Here is a 20438-nt window from a genome sequence, read left to right as displayed (position 1 = left end):
TCAAGTAAGTTCTTCAGCACCATAAACCAAATTCAAACACGCTCTGAAGACACACATGCATAAACACCTGCACCCACCACACATACTGATAACTGGGTTTGCTTGTAAGTATTTAGTAATTGTTTTGAGTGTCAGGCCATAATTTTGCAGTGTGGTGTTTTACTCTATGCAGGTGTTTGAGTGTCTTATGTCGTTTGACCGAAACCTTGGTTGCAATGAAGTGTAGAATACCAGTACACCTAAGTTCTAGTGAAATGTAGTGTGCACTGTATAATTGAATAATACTGCTTCTGTTCCACAGATGACTATACATGTCTCAGTTTCTGTATGTATAAGTCTTTAAAACATTTTAACATTCTTTGAAGGAAGAGTGCTTCCTAAATGTTTGATACACGCTGCTTCTTCTGAATCCTCTTTCAAATGTCTTTCATATGAAGCTAAGCTTGCTTGAATGCTGCCCGTACTTAACTCTGTACACAGAATCACAGAATGGTAGGGGTTGGAAGGTACCTCTGGAGATCATCAAATCCAGCCTCCCTGCCAATCCAGGTTCACCTAAAGAAGGTCACACAGGAACACATCCAGGTGGGTTTTGAATGTTTCCAGAGATGGAGACTCTGCCACTTCTCTGGACAGCCTATTCCAGTGCTCTGTCACCCTAAAATTAAAGAAGTTCCTCCTCAGTTTTAGATGGAACTTCTTATGCTCAAGTTTGTGCCTGTACCCCTTGTCCTGTCACTGGGCTCCACTGACAAAAGTCTTGTCCTATCCTCCTGATACCCATCCTTTTAAAGTATTTATAAGCTTTTATGAGATCTTCCCTCAGGCCCCTCAGACCAAAAAGACCAAATTCTCTCAGTTTTTCCTTGTAAGAGAGATGTTCTAGTCCTCTAATCACCTTTGCAGCCCTTTTTTGTACCCTCTCCAGCAAGTGCCTGTCCTTCTTGAACCAGGGAAGTCTGATTACATGCATGTAAAATGTGTGTTTCGAAATTTGTCCTGGCTGCTGCTACTACATAGCACTATTACTGTTAAAAAAAATGCATGCCATTTTATGCTTATTGTAAGTTTTTAACAAGTAGTAAGTAAAAATGTGGGTTTGGATTTTGTTTCTGTAGGAAAAAAAGGTCACAAAAGGTGGAGATATTAATTAGAATCGTCTTGAGGTGATTTTTTCGTAGCATGTTGTGAGAAGATACATTTTTCTGCATTCATCAAGGTTATAAAGTTCTGTCCACTGTTAGGAATGTACAGAAGCCTACAAGGGCTTATGCCTCTGTTGCACACTCATAGGTCTGACTTTTTGCAGAACTTAGACTTTTCTTGTCCTCTGTGAATGATGGCAGTTCTCAGGACTCATTTCACACCTCTTCAGAGAAGGTGTTACAAAAAAGCCAGTCCTTTTCTGTGTTTGCCATCTTAGGCACTGATGCAGGAGAAAGCTGTCATAAACTGCTTGCAGACCTACCACCACTAAAAGGAAAATGCTAATTCCCTTAAATCCCCCACTATTTTTTCTGCTTTCTGGTTTGTATAGATTCTGTACCTTGCCCCCTTCTTCCTTAATTTCCCACAGAGCACAAAGTTGCTTTGAGACAACAGCAAATTTGAATTCGGATTTGTGCTTGGTCAAAGTCATTAAAATTGGGTGGCAAGAATGAAGGATACATGGGGCTAAAAATGACAGATGTCATTCTGTTGCTCAGAAAAATATACATTGCTATTGGAAATGTGAGTGATTCTTTGTATTAAGAGAGTAGTTCATTATCAAAAAGCAAGCACTTTACCCTGATAGGTAGTGACTACAATTTTTTTGCACATCTTCTTTCTTCTCTCCAAAGTCTATATATACAAAAGGAAAAATTCTTAAGTGTTCTGTGGTTTCAAACCCTTTGTTGTTTCTTGTTTCTTTTCTTTTTTTTGGAGAAAAATGAAAAGAGTTGTACAGAGACTCAATATTAAGTCATGAATAATAAGTTTCTAATTGTCAAGTGAAATAACCCATGTGTTATTATCATATAAAATATCAAAGCATAAAAAAACCACAGAGAAACTGAACAGCTTGGGTGATTTAAGTGTATTGCAGAAAAGCCTTGAGACTGTTTTCCTGAAAGGCCTAAGAAAGTCTGTATTTACCTCCAAACATTTTCTGTAAGTTTGCCTCCTTCACATGCAGAAAAAAGAACCCAATTAACTGCTGAAGTACTGTCTTCTCTTCTACCAAGTTCAGAAGCAGCACCTATGTTTCTACATTTTCAGCTGTTAAGCTCAAAGAAGTTAAGCTAGAGATAAAATCAGTGAAGGAAGGAGGTAGCTTGTTTGTCCACCTCTGTTAACATACTTGATCTAACTACTGCAAACAAATTATGATGGAATAGAATGGAATAGAATGGAATAGAATAGAATAGAACAGAATAGAACAGAACAGAACAGAATTAACCAGGTTGGAAGAGACCTCCAAGATCATCGAGTCCAACCTGTCATCCAACACTACCTAATCGACTAAACCATGGCACCAAGCATCCCATCAAGTCTCTTCCTAAACACTTCCAGTGATGGTGACTCCACCACCTGCCTGGGCAGCCCATTCCAATGGCCAATCACTCTTTCTATAAAGAACTTCTTCCTAACATCCAGCCTAAACCTCCCCTGGCACAGCTTGAGACTGTGTCCTCTTGTTCTGGTGCTGGTTGCCTGGGAGAGGAGACCAGCCCCCACCTGTCTACAACCGCCCTTCAGGTAGTTGTAGAGAGCAATAAGGTCTCCCCTGAGCCTCCTCCTCTCCAACTTCTTAATACTTAGGGTGTTAAGCCTTTGACAGTCTCCCACAGCATCCTCCTGGAAAAGCTGGTAGCCCATGGCTTGGACAGGTGCATCTTTCTCTGGGTTAAAATCTGGCTGGATGATGGGGCACAGGGTCGTGAATGGTGCAGCATCCAGTTGGTGTCCGGTGACCAGTGGTGTCCACCAGGGATCAGGGATGAGGGGATTAAGTCTACTGTTAGTAAACTGACAGATGACACCAAGTTGTGGGGGAGTGTGGATCTGCTGGAAGGCAGGAAGACGCTTCAGAGAGACCTGGACAGGCTGCGTATGGGCTGAGGCCAGCGGGATGAGGTTTAACAAGGCCAAGTTCAGGGTCCTACACTTTGGCCACAATAATCCCATGCAGGCTGGAGGATGAGTGGCTGAAGAGCAGCCTGGCAGAGAGGGCCCTGGGAGTGCTGGGTGACTACTGGCTGAACATGAGCCAGCAGTGTGCCCAGCTGGCATGGAAGGCCAATGGTATCTTGGCTTGTAGCAGGAATAGTGTTGCCAGCAGGACCAGGGATGTAATTCTGCCCCTGTGATTGGCACTGTGTGCAGTTCTGGTCCTCTCACTGCAAGAAAGATATTGAGGTGCTGGAGTGGGTCCAGAGGAGAGCGATGAGGCTGGTGAAGGGACTGGAGGGAAAGTCTGATGAGGAGAGGCTGAGGGATCTGAGGTTGTTTAGCCTGGAGAAGAGGGGAGTCAGGGGGGACATGCTACAAGTACCTGAAGGGAAGTTGTAGTAAGGTGGGGGTCAGGCTCTTCTTCCAGGCAACTTGTGACAAGATGAGATGTCATGGCCTGAAGTTGTGCCAGGGGAAGTTTAGGTTGGATTTTAGGAAGCACTTCCTCATGGAAAGGGGAATTAGAGACTGGAATGGCCTGCCCAGGGAGGTGGTGGAGTTGCTGTGCCTGGAGGAAAGCTTGGATGTGGCACTTAGTGACGTGGTCTGATCAATGTGGTGGTGTTAGGTCATAGGATGGACTTAATGATCTCAGAAGTCTATTCCAGTCTCAATAATTCTGTGATTCCATATCATATAATAAGCAAAAAGGCTAAGTGAATAATGGGAAACCACTGATTTTTAGAATGTGGTCTGCTTGAGGTTTTGCATGTTTTTTCCAGTTTGAGGGGCAAACAAGGTAACACATGAGTAATGAGTTAGAAATAGCTGAATGTTTTGGTATGCACAATTCAAATGTTACAAAAAGTCAGATGGAAATTGTTTACCTTCAGAATGCAAAACCAGGTATTATGGAAAGGTTAAACTGCTTTTCCTAATTTGTCTGCAAAGTAGTGAGAGAGGGCAAGTTAACCATGGAAAAGGAATAAATACGGGGAGGGAGGATGTGTGGGTGAATATGCTGAGTACTGAATTAATTTGTGCTGGTTTAGAACTGACTATTTTGGCTCTATATAGCAGAAGGAGAAGGGCAGAAAAGGCAATGACAATTTAGCTAAAACAGTTGTTTTATTTACTTCATATAAAGGGATGCTTGTTTGTGTTCCAGGCATTATACCACAACAAAAGAGGATGTTCAGGACCATGTTAGGAGAATTATGAAATGATTATGTGCATAGCTGAGATTTACCAGGCACACTGTGGCATTTTCCTCCAGACAAACTGTTCTGAAATGAAATAATTGATTTTTTTTTTCTGTATAACCAGCCTGAATGTTTTGATAAATAAGCACAAAATTTTATCATGATGTCTTCTTTAAATGATGGCAAAATTGTGGTTTGCTTTGTTTTTTTTTTAAGGGAAAATCCAGAGAATGTTTTTCTACCTTTGAGATGTTTTTCCTTCTTACAGCCTTTCTGCTGATATGGATATTTTCAGTTCATAAAGCTTTCTTGCTTGTGTTTGCTTTCATTTTTTGCAAAATAAGGAAAAAGTTCCTTTAAAACATCTATGCAATTGACAATGATATTAAAAAGTGTTATGAATTTGTATTAACCAAAGGAGCTCCATACAAGGCCTGGAAAAAGCACATTTTGAAGTTACATAAAGTCAGAGGAGAAAGAATTTAACCTTTTTTTTCAGTTATGGGGTATATTCCACACCAGATATCTCTGCATTTTTCGAGGGCCAATTCAGAAGATGCCAGACTTCTGTTTTTAAGAACAGTACATTGCTTGTTATCTTCATAATAGAGGCTGACTTTGAATAAGAGCACTACAAGCCACATCTAACCTGTATGAAAGTGTATGTTGCTGTGCCTCCTGGGGTCTGAGTTTCCTAGGCATCTGCTGTGGAACTAACTTGGAGCCTGTTGTGGTTCCTGGACAGCCCATAAACCTGTATGCCTTTCTTGCAGAAAGTAGAGCAGAGCACCGTAAGATAAATGGTGCATCCTGGGTCTCATCTTTAGATCCTGGAGCTGAGGCATGACTGAAGAAGACTGCACTTGTTCCCAGGAGTGGGGAAGAGTCCCTGGGTGAATATTCTATGAAGATATAGAGAAATAGGCATTAACATTTTTCATGTGAAATATAATAGACTATTTCAGTTGTAAGGAACCTACAATGATCATCAGGTCCAACTGCCTGACCAATTCTAAGCTGCTAAGTTAAAGCATGCTATAAGGAGCATTGCCGAAATGCCTCTTAAACACTGATGGTCTTAGGGTGTTGCCCAACTCTTTAGGAAGCTTGTTCCAGTTTTTGACCACCCTCACAGTGAAGAAATGCTTTCTAATGTCCAGTGTAAACCTCCCCTGGCACAGCACTGCACCACTGTGTTAATGAAATGGTAGCTTGTCCTTAAGTTTTTTGCCTGAGTTGGTAGAACTGCTTGTAGAATGAGGCATAGTTTAACACCGCACTATCTTTTGGTTAAAATGCGTGGGATGGAATTTACAGGACTTTGCTTGGGTTAAGGCTCTCTAGAGTGAGATCACTCTCCTAAGCTCTAGGCTATCTTTTTAGTATAGGAAAGAACTATTCAATTCCAAGGACAATCCATTTTGTCCTAAGATAAGTCAGGTGAATTATCCTATGGAGGTGCTTATGTCTCTAAAGGAAAGCAATGATCACTACCGTAGAGCCTAACATTTAGATACTTAATTGTAAATAGGAAGATGCTTGCTTAGAGACTTTCATTAATGTGATCTCAGCAGGAAAATGATCAAAAAAGCCCCTTTATTCTTTGCCAATTTGGGAAGCTTTGAACTTTGATCACTAACAAGTGCCAATTTATTAGGACAGAAGTTTTAACAATATTGATATTCTGAAGACACATAGCTATAAATACAAATACTAATAGTAAAAATTAACCAAAAAGATCAGGTATAATGCAAGTATCAATTATTAACCTCTGAAAATCTCTTGAGGCTGAAAGTGAAGATTTTCCTGTAAACAAGTGAAAGTAGTTTCAGACAGGTCATAAAGGGCCACCTTTTGGAATGAAGATCCAAGTTCTGGAATAGTTGAGCACCCATACTTTTATGAGAGGCAGAAGGAACTGCAATTGTCACTCTGGAAACAGGCTATTATATTTAATATGTGAGGAAAAGCAGAGTGCAGAACAGAAAGAAATCGATATCTAATATATTACTATGTAACTATATGCCAAACCAATTTTAGAAATAAAGTACTGGGGGAAAAAAATTACAAGGACAGAGAGAAATAAAAGAGAAATATTACAGGGCCAAAAATAAATCCATATCGAGTGTATTTATCTACATTCCAAATCCAGATCTGCTTTCCAAATCAATATCACGGATAGATGGACTAGTGTGAAAAGAACAGAAATATTGCCAGGATGGAGAGAAATTCAGATCTACATTCCAAAATAATATTGGAAAGAGCCTGAAGTCAGACATTTGTAATATTCAGTTTAATCTGATTTTACATTATGGCATCTTGGAAGAGGAGAAAGTGTACCGTCCAAACACACATGAAGCCAAATGGTGCTCAGTCTGTGCATTCCAATACTCTGAATCAATGGAGTTCTGTTGCTGTCTATAAAGGCTGCCTACATTTTTACCTTATCTCCTCTCTTTCACTTGGAGATGCTGGATTGTTTCTAAATCAATTACAACTGCTGAAAGGAGAGGCAGTAATTTTATTAATGTTTTCATTTACAAAACAATGTTGTTCCTAACCCTTTGAGCACAAGGAATGAAAGGACCCCTGTTAGGTATCTCTCCATAGTAATGCTTTGCAGATGGCTCCTGAGATTCCCGGTATTAGGAGGAAGCATTAGTGATGAGTCAACTGCTATCAGTGCTGCTGTAACTACTGCTTGAGTGAGACCACACAATACAGAACTGGATATGAGAAGAAAATGACATTGTTCTTGTAACTGAGCCTGACATCAGTGTTAGCAATGCAGCTGCATTAGTTCTTGATCTGTGCTTCTCTGCATGACCAACAGATTCATAGGTTTTTTAAGCAGCAGAGGGGGAAAAAGTGGAACAAGTATTACTGTTGTTTCTTCTGCCAAAGTTGAAAAGAAATACTGCCCTTGTGGAGGCCTCTCCCCTCACATCTTTATTCCTCATTCTCCTCCAGGTTTTTAAAAAACAGCTGTAGTAGTAGCAGGGAATTAGAAAGAGAAGAGATTCATCACATAAATCTTTTGTATAGGTTTTTCTAGGGTGTTCCTGATAGGCAGGATGTGTCGGTAGTTGTGCTCGGTGCTAAGACGCTGTGTTTCTCACATGACTGTCACATTTATCAATTTGCCTTTTGCTTCGACCACTGTGTAATACTTGCAATAGTAAATAATGACAGGAAGTGCTTTTCCTGATACTGTTTAAGTGGATGTGTGAAAAAATTAAGAAATGAACTCATTGTAAAACTCTTCTGTTCCTCTGCCTCACTTGAAATACATCTGTCTATAGACTTCTCACCTTCTACCTTAATTTCACATGAAGACTTGTAGGAATAAGACACATGTATGCAGTAACTGATGATTCCTTGTGGTTCATAAAAAGGATGTGATTACAATATAAGTAAGTGCACAGACTGTAGCAAAATATTACCCGTGGAAAAGAGTGACTGCACTTGTGAGAGCCTCTTTGTTGCTATGGTATCTCTTTCCATGCCTTTGGCTAATCTGTCACTAGGAGAAATTTGCAGCTGTCTCAGCATGTTTCTTATTGCCAACTCAGAGATCCACTATAGCAAAACTGCTGTTAAAATAGCAGTAAGTGGTATGTTCACATTTTTCTAAAAATACATGTGTGTTTCAGGGAGCAAACGAGCTGGTGATTGAACTAGGATGGAATTTTCTGGGATCAGGTTAGCTTCATATATTAGTCAGTAATTATTGTTTTGACCTAGCATAACAATTACAGAATCACAGAAAACTTCTGTTTGTAAGAGACCGCAGAGCTTATCCAGTCCAACCTTAGACCCAGTTTAGGGTCAATCCTAAACCATGTTCCTAAGCACCAGGTTCACATAATGCTTAAACACCTCCAGGGATGACAACTCCACTGCTGCCCTGGGCAGACCATTCCAATGTTTCATAACCCTCTCTGTGGAGAAATATTTCCTACCATCCAGCCTGAACCTCCCCTGGTGCAGCCTGAAACCATTTCCTCTAGTCCTGTCGCTTGACACCAAGGAGAAGAGGCCTCATCCTTCAGGTAGTTGTAGAGAGTGATGAGGTCTCCCCTCAGCCTCCTCTTTGCTAGACTGAACAACCAGAGCTCCCTCAGATGCTCCTTGCAGGCCATGTGCTCCAGGCCCTTCACCAGCCTCATTGCCCTTCTCTGGACACGCTCCAGAACCTCAATGTCTTTCTTGTACTGAGGGGCCCAGAACTGAACACAGATGTGGCCTCACCAGTGCTGAGCACAGGGGGATCATCACCTCCCTGTTCCTGATGGCCAATATGTTCCTAATACAAGCCAGATGCCATTGGCTTTCGTGGCCACCTGGGCACACTGTCTCTCATATTGAAGCTCAGTATTTTTTGTGTGGCACCTAAACACTAATTTTTTAGAACGATTGAACATTTTGATGGAAATATTTAGCATTCCAGCCAAGACATGTTAAAAAGACTCATCAGTGTTCAGGGCTATGTAGTTCACTGGTTTTCTTTAAAATAGCTACTATATACCAAATTTATTTCTTGAATATGAATTTGCAAGTCTCTATCTAACATGAGTTTAGATCAACAGCTTGATGATGTTCATTAGGTCACAGAAATGTAGATGATGTTCATTGTAGGTCACAGAAATGTAGATGATGTTCATTGTAGGTCACAGAAATCTAGAAAAATCATAGCCCTTTCCCCAAAGGTAAATGTACTTTAAAATACCCACAAAACACAAGCTCTGGTGAAAAGGATTCAAGCAAGAAGAGCTGTGGTGTGAAATGTTATAAGCAAAGTCATGGACTGAAAGGCCAAACATCTTGGGCGGTAAAGGTAATCCAGACAACTGAACTGAAAGTGAGCAACAGAATGCAGAATGGGTTAAAAGCAATATACATAGGTACAGCTGGTTTGGAAAAGACTCTGTTAATGTGTTACTTAAAATAATTTCTAGAATCAGAGTAGTTTCTACTTTTCCTTTTTTTTTTATTGTTTATTAGCAGTTTTTGCCTGGAAGGTTTGCAGTTTTTCCCTGACTGTTTGCAATGCCTTGCTGCATCTCCTTGTGAATAGTCTTGTCTCTAGCTATTCAGAAATGGTACTCTAATTTTTTTTTTTTTGTAAGACACATTGTACAAATCATGAGGAATGGAGTCTTTTACAATCCTTTCATCACACTCACAGAATTTTATTAATATGTACTGGGGTTTATACATTTTCATGAGGGAATAGTATTTCCTAAGGTAAGACCGCAACTAGCATCCATTGTAAAGCTTCATTTTAGCTTCCACGGAACCTGAAAACTGTCAGAATTACTCTGAAATGAAAGGAATATATTCCTCCAATATTAAAAAAAAAAAAGGCAAATATATGTCAGTTGCATTAATTAGTTAATTAACTAATCAGTGATTTTTCAAACATTACTTTCTTCTACATGGGAATCCTCCAATCTGTCAGTCCAGCCACAAGATTTTCTGCCTTTGTCCCAAAAGATTCATCTTGTGATTCATTATTTTCCTTTTTGTACCCCCCTTCCACCCACCCCCAATTTGTACCTTGCTGGCGTGTTTGAGATATTGATCTCATGTCTGACGAATAATTTTCTGCCTCTGTGATGGAAAATAAGAATGAATTCCGAAGGCTGTATGTAAATTACTGTTTTCGCCACTTCTCCAGGAAATATAAAAGAACTCTGAAATCAAAGATGTTTCCACTCTCATTTGCAAATCCAGTATGCCAATCTCCCTGCCCTTTCACAGCAGAGCAAGAAGGGCTCTTTGAATATCTAGCAGTTCTTTTTAGTCTCCCTGAAAAAATTCTTTGTCTTCTACTACCTTACAAATTGCCATACAGGAGGATGATATTGAGGTGCCAGTAGTGTGTGAGTCATGGTGCCATGCTCTAAAACTTGTGCTGCTTTTTTATCTCATCCTCCTTTGCAGTCTGTAAGGGCTTTTGGGCATCATTTCTGTAGATCAGAAACAATACATTTCAGCTCAGAGGGCCTGGAGTATTCTGAAACCTCACATTACCTAGTGCATAAATAGCTGCAGGCAGAACTCTTGACTCTTTCCATGAATATTTGGCACAGGCTTCAAAAACTGTGCATCACTGCTTAGTTGTAGAATTCATATGAGGGAGTGAAAAAGTGGCTCTCAACTGTCCAAAAAGTATTAGGTTCAGTTCTCCCAAATCTCATAGTTTTCTGGAGGTTTTTCCTTGCTCATTAGGAATGCTCATAGAAAACCTTGTAAGTACTGCCCTGTCACAGGCCTGCTTTTCTTCCTTCTACTAGGGAAGGAAAGAAATGGATAGTAATCAATATGAAGTAGAGAAAGTCAGTCATGCAGAGCATTATGCACAGTCACTGCTGAAGGAGTGAACAACTCTCAAACCAGTTGAAATCAGATGACTCAGATATTTATTCCCTGGCAGGGCAAAATGAGAATGGTTGTAAATCTAACTTGTTTCTCCATAAGAATCATGAAGATAATCCTGTCCTGTCTGAGGACTGTTCAAAATGAAGGAAAGATGTTTTTCAGGAAAGAATACGTGAAAGATTGTTGTCTAGGGCTGAATTAAAAAAAGAAGACAACATAAAATTATTTTCCAGAAGAATTTCAAAGTGTTGCCTTTTTTCATAGCTTGTGCTTGACTCCGTCTGCCTTGGTGAATAGTGGCTTTATCTTAGGAAGTACTCTACTGCTGTGTATGGAGACAAGACTCCAAAGGACTTGATATGTTCTATAAAATGAACTGCATTATTAGGATTCCTTCTCAGCTCTTGCAGTTCTGTCATTCATCCACTTTCGTAACTGCAAGTGTCATAGAGCTTTGAAGTGAAGATTCTGAAGGAAGCTACAATATATCAGTTCACCACGACTGATTTGTATGATGTGACCTGTAGAATTACACTGGCAAGACCTCCAAAGCCAGAAGGGTATCTCCAGTTTATGAGGATGAATATGATCTCAAGGAAACAATGGATTGTGTCTAACCAGACTGTATCTTCAACTCAGTAGTAACAGCAAAATTGACAGTTTTAATGGAGCTGCATATTTTAAGAAGTTCAAAACAGCTTTGCCACTTCAGGAATGCCAGAAAATATCTTGGTGATGCCAGCTAGAAGAACAACAGTTTGTTCATTCACCTTGAATTCAAACATTGTGGCTCAGGAACATGTCCCTGCCAAAAGAAGACCAGAGGACCTTATGTCTGCTTGTGCTGTTACCAATTCAGGCAAATGCACTGAAAAATCAAAGTAGTTCCTCTAGAATTCTGAGATATCTTTCTCCTGCCTCCCTGTCACCTTCTTAGAAAATTAGAGCATACCAAATGTATAATTTTCAAGGCATCATTCTGATGCCAGTTGTTAATAATGGTCAACATTTTCAAAGTGCAAAAGAGTAACAGGAGCCCTTCTCCTAAAAAAAATTCAACATGGCAAATTTGAAGCTGATACTTGCCAAGCCTATTTCTTTTAGAGAGTCATTCAAGAAATTGCCAGAGTCCTTTTTCTCCCTCGACCTCAAAGCACATCATTTGTATGCACATTCCTGAAATTTGAAGGCAACAAACTTTTCAGAGCCATTTAGTCTTTCCTTCATGATTTGAGATTTTAGGATACCAGTGACTAACTGTGATTAACCACTGATTGATTCATACGTGGGTCACATACTTGTCAGAAGATAATGAGAAGACACAGGTATGAACACAGCTGGTCATGTCCTTTAAGACAGGCAAATTAAATTGACATTAAGCAGGTTCTTGCTTAAATTTCCAGAAGTGATCTTCCCTCTTGACAGGAGACATCTTTTCTGTGTACTGTGAAGTTCTAAAACAGTATCAAGATGCTCCTCGGTACAGAGGAGTTATAAGCAGTTGTAGCTTTCCACTGGAAATCTGCATAACACTTAAGCAAGAAGACATTTCTAGTGAATTCAGGAATGATGCTAGCAACTTGCTTCAGTTTATCATGCATTCAGAAAAAAATGCCAGAGAAAAGCATCAAAGCCAAAATTTGCTGGAATACCTGTATGTTATGGTATCTTCTTCCAAGAATGCCACAGAAACCTGTGACCATTCCATGTGAAAACACAAGACTGACAGTGAACGTTTTTCGTCTATGTGGAACATCCAGCATGGATAGTGGATTCACTCTATGTTTCATGTTTATTAATTTGATGGCACTGGTTGCCCTTTCCCCTTCTTTTTCTCTGGGGATCAGCAACCATAATCTTGACTACTTCTTAATGAATCAGACTATATGTATTTTCTCCTGGGCAATAAGAAATCCTTCTAAATGATTGTCCATGACAGCTTTTCAGGTGGAAAAGCCATGAATCTTCCTTTTCCTCAGTTCTATTAAGACTTGAGACAGAGTGACAGGGATTTTTCTGAAATCCTCCAAATCTGCCACCTTTCTTCTGTTTCTTATCTGTGCTAGGCTGATGGCATGATGGGTACTCATACTGGAGAAAGTTACAATTGAATTCCCTTAAAATAATTTTAGATTCTCTGAATGGGTACCAACTCCTTGCCTAAAATTTATCCAAGCATGGGAAAATCTTTTCTTCATATGGAATAGATTCTAAATGGATGGAAAGAGAAAGGACAATGATCAAAGGGTTTCAAGTTGATGACTGATTCTTTGCTTTTAAACAGTTTTTTTTTTTCCTGGCTGGATATTGCTCTGCTGTTTCTAACTTGTTTTTTAGTTGTCTTATATTCCCTCAGCTGTGGCAGTTATTCCTGGAGCCAAATGTGAGTGCACTACCTCAAAATGCCAGCAGTGGAAGCTGGTAAGAAAGTGGGGAAAAATCACCAGAGGAATCTCTGAAGCTTGGGACAAAGGCAGAAAACACATCAGTACTGCACTAACAGAGCAGCAGGTACCCACATAGAGAAGATAAAATTTCAGGTAAGGAAATGATTTACATTTCTGTTTTGGTCTCATCAAAATGGCTCGTTACTGCCCATCCAAAATCCCAGAAAAAATAGCACACCCAAACATCTGAAGAAAAAAAATATTTCCAATGTTCTGAATTTGGACTACCTGATTTTATAGTGGGGATATTTTGAACTTCAATCTTACTCAGTTTTTGGAAAAATATATATTAAAAGATGAAAATCCGTGATACCTACCAGGCAATTTCAAGCCTCAACCTAGTTTTAAAGCAAGGCTGGGGTGGGGGGAACATGGTGTGTTTATTTATTTATTTATTTATTTCCATTTTTTAGAGTATTAAACACAGGAAACTTCTTGTCACAGGGTTTTCTTTCTCATTAAGAAAACCAGTAGGCTTTTCTTTAGGTAAGTGAGTTCAGACAAAGCCAAAGATGTAAGGACTCTGTTCCCATCCCTCCTTCTCCATTTGCTTTCTCACATTTGAGAGGGTGTAGCGTTCACTCTTTATTGTTCTTCAGTTCCCTCATCAGTAGAAAGTAAGGAGATTGTTTTTATCTTCCAGTTGAGATAACTGTGTGGGCTATGTGGTGTAATAGAGAAGAAAATTATATTTATTTAATTAATTTTCTTGCAGTCATTTATGCCGCCGTGCTGCAGTCCCACTATGGAGTTGTGATCACCACAAAACCTCAAGAAGATATATCCTTGTCTGAATAGCTACAGTAATTATCTGTTACAGAAAGTGAAATAAGGTTTATGTTTAAGTCTTCCTTTGATATAAAGCTGTTGTCAAGTTAAAACTTAATTTTTCTGCTGAGTTATAGAAACATTGTCAAAGTTTAGGTATGTGCACCGTAGTGGAGGAGAATAATCAGGAAGTCAGTTTGGAAGAGCAAATTAATTTGATTTAGCCTTGATGGAACTCTCATGTCTTCATCAGATATACACTATGATAATTGTCCCAGTTTATGTTGTAAACTACCAGGTTCAAGGAAATGGTATTTGAAAGCGTAGAGATTTTATTCAAACAACAAGTTATTGAGGAGATGAGTTTGTTCTTGTAATGTATGGTTCTAATGATCTACAGCATCACATGTAAGTTAAAAAAAAACTAAAGGAAAAAAAAAAGGGGGGAGGGGGGAAAGGTAATAGCCATTTTGTAAGCATTATTTAAAGAAATGTAGATGATCTTTTGAGGTACTGTGCAGCCCTTTTTGCAAGCAAATACTATCAGCAGGTCCAGAAACTACATCAAATATCTAGATAAGAAACTAGTTGTCTGAATTGAGTATTGTCTTTTGCAATGTGTTATTATTTTATGATGTTTCCTGTAACCTACTAAGCACAGAAATTGCTCTAAGTAAAGTTCTGCTCAGAATGCTCACATTTTTCAAGCTTCAAATGTTTATTTAACATTTACTTGGGGTTATTTACTTGTTTATTTGCTTTAAACATGTATGGGAAGAACACAAATCTCTAACTTAGAAGGAACTGTATTCTACTTCATTGCTTTTTTTCTGTACCACAGGTCTGTCCATGGACTTATTTACAGAAAACTTTTCAATTACTGTTTTATCATAGTTAAAGATTGCTGATATACTTGCAAAACTGAATCTTATCCATCACTCTCTATTGCTTGTGGTGACAAATCAATGAGTTTGATTTTGAGTATGTTTAAACTTTTTCCTCTGGGGTTACTGTTATTGCTTGAGAGTGTTTTTGAGACCATGCTCTTTTGCTAAAAAAATTGCTCTGATTCTGAAGTATGTTTTTTCCTGTCTTTTTGTACTTTTCCATGTTGGTTAAAGAAAGTTCCATCTCTCCCAGTTTTGTTTTCTGTAACGTAAGAGTGTAGTACTTGACTTGTGTTTGTTTCTTAGGCAAACGTGTAAAACTCCTCAAGTCCGAATGGAGAAGTAGAGAAAGGAGGTTTCTGCTGTGCCTGATGACAAATTTTGATTTTTCCACACACACAAAATATTCTGGCTCCATGTTGGAGCACTAGTTGTGATGAATCCTAGTCTTGGTCGGATTCTAAGGAAGGGCCAGAACGTTCGTTGAGGAATAAAGAGTCAAACCACTCCAGAAAATGTGTTCCAGTCCTGGTTTATTACTCACAGAGCAGCAGGTGTGTACAAATACAGGTTTACACAGTATTAAGAGGAATTGTTGTACCTTACTCCTCATTGTAGTGGCTTAGTTTGCTGCAGACACCCCTGAATCGTGGACAGAATTATTTGGGCAGAGCTTCAGGAGGGTGGTTGAAGGAAGAGTTTGCATTGCGCTCCTAAGCAGACTCTGTGTGTCAGTCAGATGCTTGTCGGAGCCTTAAAATGTCTTCACTCACCCTCCTTTAAAGGTAGACTCAGTTGATGAACTTAACTTACTATCATGGGAAAGCAACAGATGCTCTGGAGAAGTGAATAGCACTGAGAAAGAAGGCGTGTCTTGGTACATTGTTGAATGCCACTTTGTAGTTAAAAGCTCTGCCTCCCATATTGGATTTCTTAAAATTCAGGAATTCTACACATTGTCTGTCTAATCTTAAAGCCACATTTAGATGAAGAATTCTGTCATTTTCATGAATTTGTGCCATGCTCTAAAGTATTTTTCCTTTGCCTATTTTTCTATTGCTAACTTTAAGATTATTTAGAGCAAATGGAAACCTTGTTTTATGTGTGAAAGTTTTCTGAATCCTTCTAGTTTTAATTACAATTTTTAACACTGACTGTCTAGGTCCTCACTTTAACATCAAAAATCTCCTGCTGAAATAATTAAGAGCAGTGGATAAACAAGAAATACAGAATTCTACTTCAAATGACACGGTGCAAAATCAGTTTTATGTCTTTCTAATGGAAGGTCTTGCGCACAAGAATTACCACAAATGCAATTCTGATTAGTTGCAGCGCAATGAAAGTGTGAAAGAATTAAAAGCTTCAGAGTCTGGTGGTTATCAAAGATGTGGGAAACTTCTGAGCCATTTAAGTGTACTGGGAAATGTCCTGTTTAATTAATAAAATGAGCTAGAGATGTTTGCCGAAAGACAGACCCAAACATCTAGAATTCCAAATTGCTCCATTACAGGCTTGGGAAGATTTAAATAACACTTTTCATATTAAAGTGACTAAAGTAAAGTGAAGGAAAACATTTAAAGCCCTTGAGTCTTGATATCAAAAGTAAGATAGGGTCAAAGTTTTATGAAATATCTGAAGAGTTCAGATATGTTTGTCAACATGTATATATAATCTTCTCTAAAGGTAAATGAAGTCATACAACTGTCATTAAATGTCTGTTTTCCTAAGTGTTCACAAATCACGCAAATTTTGCCATCTGTCATTACTCCAAGTCAAATGGTGGTCTGTGATACTGAAACAAGCATAGTTTATCAAGTATACCCTTGGAATATGGTTGAATCACCTTAAAATTTCTCATACTTTTGGAATGGTTTCTTGCTAGCCCAGCAACTTAATTATCTACCATGAACATCCAAATCCGCACCTCTCTGCTGTTAAGTGCATATGCATATGGACTCCTATTGTAAAAAAGTCTTTTACAGCTATTTTTTACCATCAACCTCACTTCTGTAGGTAAGAAGTCACAGGATTCTCAAGCTGTGAGGAAACTGTGAGCCTTTCTTTTGTTAACATTTGCAAAGTACTTTTGAGTATCACTAACAAGGCAGTAGTATTAGATCTGAAGCCCATTCCAAACTTGCAAGGTGAACTATTCAGTCAGTAGACATGCACAAGTGGCAATGCAAATTGTCATTTGCTTTTGTAAGCCACGTATACATTTTGAAGTTCAAGGAAACAGTGCACTTCCATCTGTTCAAAAGATTTATTTCCAACCTCAACTCCATTTGCAGAGTGCAGAAGTTGAATACATGCATTGGCAGGTATTTGTTTCTTGTTGCATGGGCCTTTCTGTCTCTTCACTGTGATATTCATATTGGATTTTCACTACCCAAACTGTTACTTATGTCATGGAAAAAATATGACTGACATAGCCCTCTTCAAGTCCATTCCTTATCAGGAAAGGTTTGCTAAAGAATCATGTTGTTGACTGTGTTTTGTTAGGGTTTTTTCCTGTGGTCTCTTTATGTACAGTGTAAGAAAGAATATAAGCATAGAGACAAAACTGATGGAAATGTGCTGCATACAAATAAGGGCTGCCTTGGTACAAGATCTTTGTTTTATCTCCATGTCTTCATGGACAATCCATAGCTAGGCATCGCTTCAAGTAATTTCTTAGACCTTTTTCTTAAAGCATTTATTTAAGGGATTCTTGCAGCATTACCTGTATTGTGTCATGTTGGTCATTAAATAGATTTGTGAGACCCTTTTTATTTTTCCAGAAAAAATCCCCACACCATTTGTGTTTCCCACAGACCTTTAATAGCTTATAGAAGTGTCACGATGGCTTTTCCTTGTCTTGAGGATATCAGGCGCAGTCTGCGTGCATTCATGAAAGGCGAGCCCGATGTCTTTCTATGAGAAGCTGACTTGTTTATTGAATGAGGAAAAGGCTGTGTATGTTGTTTACCTGGACTTTAGTAAAGCCTTTGACACTGTCTTCCACAGCCTCCTCTTGGAGAAACTGGCTGCACATGACTTGGATGGGTGGATGCTTCTCTGGGTTAAAAACTGGCTGGATGGCCAGGCCCAGAGTTGTGGTGAATGAAGTTAAATCCAGTGGGTGGCTGGTCACAAGTGGTGTTCCCCAGGGCTCTGTTGTGGGGGCACTTTGCTTTAATATCAATAGTCTGCACAAGGGGATTGAATGCTCCCTCGGTAAGTTTGCAGTTGACACCAAACTGGGTTGGAGTGTTGATCTTCTGGGAGGTAGGAAGGCTCTGCAAAGGGATTTGGACAAACTAAATCAATGGGCTAAGGTCAATTGTATGAGGTTTAACAAAGACAAGTGTTGGCTCCTGCACTTGGGTCACAACAACCCCTTGCAATGCTACAGGCTTGGGGGAGAGTGGCTTAAAAACTTCTAATAAGCTCTTTCTGTTACTTGTGTTTATTTATATTCTTTAGTGAAAACCTGGAACAGGGAGTCCATAATACTGATGAACAATCTGCAGATAGAAGAAACACTGGCTTTAAAATTTGCCCCTTTCTGCATTCACATTGATGCATAGTCCTGATGATATGCTAGTAGGCTTCTATCCAACACTACTCCTCCCCTCAACTTTGCTCTTTACTTTACATGATGTAAAAGAGAGACAACTGAAGTTTCAAGGGCACCCATAGAAAAGCAAGTTGCTAATTTTCAAGTGCTTGACTTTGCCGACTCGAGTCTGTTTTTAATGCAGATTTTGTGTATGGTTTGTGATGAGCATTGAAAAAGACTGAAAAATATTTCAGTCGCAAACCAAATCATTTAAAAAGTTGCATTACAAAATGTTCCAGAACACATTTAATTCAGCATACTGCTGTTTTCTTCTAACTTTATTAAGTAGTAATTATGTTCCTAATTTACATGTATAAACTACTTTGTAGTTGGCAAATAATTAGTGATTAGATGATTTGTACTATACCTATTTGTGATCCTGTAAATTTGATGCTTAGGTACAGGAAAGTAAAGAAAAGTGCTTCATTATTCAGGGAATATTCTCTCAGTCATTCATTACATTTTAGAGTGTTGCTTTTTCTCACTTCCTCTTCCAAGGCAGAAGGAATCCTTAAATAAAAATATCAGGCTGTAGTTTTATGGGGAATCTATTCTTTTGAAATAGATGATATTATTGGATGTATTCATCAGCTGTGGGGATTTCACCAGTCAGGACATTTTTCATCCATTGTCAGCGGCACCAGAATGGAGGCTACCCAGAAAAAATCTCTTGAGCTGATAGCTTTTCTAATGTGTTAGCTATGAGGTCTTTTCCTCTCTATTCCATTCTGGGTTACCCTGGCGAAATTGTTTTGCCCCAAACCTGAGTCTGTTCTGAACATTTAGCAAGCAGAAGAAATGTGAAAAACTCATTTGCATTTAATTACATATTGTTGTTTTAAAACAAAAAAGCGAGTTCACATGCAATTGCCAATTTTCAGCAGCCAGTCACTAATTTGAATTAAAAAGTCTACAACTGCAGAGTAATTGTACTTTAATTGCATATTTAGTACAAGAAAGTGAAGAGAGTCTGACGCATTGTATTTATGATATAACAACCATGTGCAAAAATGTATTACCATAAAGAGAGTAATTATGTTCCAAGAATGAACAAATTAATTCAAATCAACACCTAGGCTGCTAAAGGGTTTATGTCCTTTTTTGCATTTGTATTGCTAAACAGAAGCAAAGTTAATTTTCCATACATAGTAATTATTAACTGGAAAATTGATTAGAGTTGGTTTGCACCTATTCAGGTTAGACACACACTGATATCAATCCCCTTCTCCTCTAGTACCCTACTTCCCAGCCACTCAAACCAAATGACTTTTGCTACATCCAAAATGAAGCATATTAGCTAAATTTTCATTGCTACTTTATCAAACTGCCTCTAGCATCCAGGATGTTTATGCTCTCCCTAATGTGTATGGATATATAACGTTCATTAATGTTAACAGCGGGACAGTGTTTGCACACAACAAGTATTACCTTCCTACATATATGGAAATGTGGATCACCATGTGTGGTACTCAGAGCAGCACTGTGTTGTAGGTTAGGGGAAGTCAAGAGTTAATTGGTATAGCCACAGAGAAAATTACTCCAGAGGCTGGAGAGTCCCAAGGGGATGGCACCAGAACAAGAGGACAAAGTCTGAAGCTGTGCCAGGGGAGGTTTAGGCTGAATGTTAGGAAGAAGTTCTTCACAGAAAGAGTGACTGGCCGTTGGAGGTGGTAGAGTCACCATCACTGGAGGTGTTTAGGAAGAGACTGGATGGCGTGCTTGGTGCCATGGTTTAGTTGCTTAGACAGTGTTGGATGATAGGTTGGACTCGATGATCTCAAAGGTCTTTTCCAACCTGGTCTATTCTATTCTGTTCTATTCTATTCTATTCTATTCTATTCTATTCTATTCTATTCTATTCTATTCTACTTCATCTCAGGATATTGTAATCTGTTATTCTATTTAATTTTCCTGTATTTCTCTCTTTAAGTGCTGTACACTCAAACTTTATGGTTTGTGGGGAAGAGGCTTTCTCCTAGACTTGGCTGGCAGTGAA

General features: G+C 38.9%; 1 protein-coding gene across 2 annotated transcripts in view; it reads left to right on the top strand.

Annotated features, from left to right (window-relative positions):
• Positions 1–20438, top strand: part of TAFA2 (TAFA chemokine like family member 2) — a 202489-nt gene that overhangs the window by 176947 nt on the left and 5104 nt on the right. The window contains exon 5 of one of the 2 annotated variants that reach the window (XR_008463121.1): positions 15148–15395. The exons of the other annotated variant lie outside the window; for it this stretch is intronic. The gene's annotated coding sequence lies outside the window, so the exon portion shown is untranslated. The remainder of the gene's footprint in view (positions 1–15147; positions 15396–20438) is intronic. 2 annotated transcript variants of the gene reach the window in all.

The sequence above is a fragment of the Dryobates pubescens genome, chromosome Z (genome assembly GCF_014839835.1).
Source record: "Dryobates pubescens isolate bDryPub1 chromosome Z, bDryPub1.pri, whole genome shotgun sequence".
NCBI lineage: Eukaryota > Metazoa > Chordata > Aves > Piciformes > Picidae > Dryobates > Dryobates pubescens.
Note: the sequence above shows the minus strand (reverse complement) of the source record. Positions and strands in the feature narration are given on the sequence as shown.